Genomic DNA, 1,654 nt, shown 5'->3' on the forward strand with positions numbered 1-1,654 from the left:
GAACAGGTTTGTAACCTGCACGCAATATCAAGAAATACGCATCTAATGAAAAAATGTCTATAATAAAAACTTTTTATTTTTGAGATAGAAGAACGACCCTGCAAAAATGTACGCCACACGCCACATCCTGAGGCTGGAGGAGGTAGCTTTAAAATTTCAATTGGGAACCTATACTTTTTATTATAGATTCAGAGTCTCTATACAAAAAATATGTAAGTTTTATTTGAAATTTTTTTTGCGATTCATGCCAGATAGCACTGAATTGGCGAAAAATTACATTGTTCACTGTTCAAGAAATGCGCTTCCACACAAAAAATAAAAAGGACTTGCTGATTGTTTTCAGGAGAGCGAGTCAATTGTAATCAATTACATTTTAACACCCCTTCCACCCACCTGGGAAGGGAGTAATAGTGGATTGGAAAAATTAAAAAGCTCAATTTTTTTTTAAAACACAAGATTCTCATTTTGAATCTATGTATGTAAGCAGTCTATGAATTAATCTCTTGTGGCGCTACCCAGAAACAACGACGTTTACGTAGTGGTTGTCTATTACCTTTGGGGTGCTTTTTCGGTGAGTCTCCTTGCCTCTCACCATGGGGGTGCTTGTTTTCGGTGAATTCCCTTGCCCCTCACAATCGATGTGCTTGTTTCTAATGAAGATTTTACATTAAGTGCTGAAAATGGTGTCCTCCCACTTCGATGCACTTGTTGATCCACGATTGGAAAGTATACACACAACTGCGGATTGTTTTTTCCTGATGGTTGGTTACTACAATCAGTTCTGATTCGCTGTTTCATATTTTCCAGAGTTGTTGGCACTTTTTGATAAGCAAGATTCTTTACATATCCTCACAAAAAGAAATCGGGAGACGGAAGGTCTGGAGATCTCGCAAGCCAATTTACCGGACGTTCTCTACCATTCCAGTCACCGTTGAATTCGCGATTTAGTACTTCCCGTTCGATTGTCGAATAATGCGATTGGTCGAACGTAGTGTTCAATGATGAGTCATCGTTCTGGGCATGGGATCGCACACCACGTGCGTGGTCTGTACACGGTCTACCATTCTTTCAATGCAGCATTATGCATCCGGTGAAGGTCCATGTGTGTGGTTGCTTATGCAAGCTGGGTTTTGGCGTAATTCAGATGGAAATCGCATGAAAAATGTGTGGTCTACACTGAAGCAGAAGCTGAGACCCTTACCCTGAAATATGGCCGAAAGCTTGGTGGATCAAGAATCGCGGAGATTGAGCGCTATATTAGTTAAACGTAGCACACTTCAAATAACTTTTTTGAACCTCTGATGCTGATTTTCATAAATATTCTTCATCTGACGCGTAACGAAAAAAATTTTCAAATGAAACTTACGGATTTTTGATAGAGAATCTGAATCTGCAATAAGAAATATAGGTTTTCATATAATTTTTGAAGTTACCTCCCTACCTCTCCCGCCCTCGTGGGGTGAGGAATGGGGTAAATTTTGGTGGGGTCCTATTCTTCCCATGAACATAAAAAGTTTATATTACAGACATTTTCTTCGTTGGCGGCGTATTTCTTGAGATATTTCGATGTCTTACGATAAAAAATACTTTTTATATAGTTTATACATGGTGGACAAAACACTGATATTTTTCATTTTGTTACACAGAAAAATGT

The 1,654-nt window shown here is 38.7% G+C and overlaps 1 protein-coding gene across 18 annotated transcripts in view; it reads left to right on the forward strand.

Annotated features, from left to right (window-relative positions):
* The window catches only part of LOC117174633 (colorectal mutant cancer protein), a 323,721-nt gene that overhangs the window by 41,178 nt on the left and 280,889 nt on the right, over window positions 1-1,654 (forward strand). The gene's annotated exons all lie outside the window — the stretch shown is intronic.

Source organism: Belonocnema kinseyi, chromosome 6 (genome assembly GCF_010883055.1).
Source record: "Belonocnema kinseyi isolate 2016_QV_RU_SX_M_011 chromosome 6, B_treatae_v1, whole genome shotgun sequence".
Classification (NCBI taxonomy): Eukaryota; Metazoa; Arthropoda; class Insecta; order Hymenoptera; family Cynipidae; genus Belonocnema; species Belonocnema kinseyi.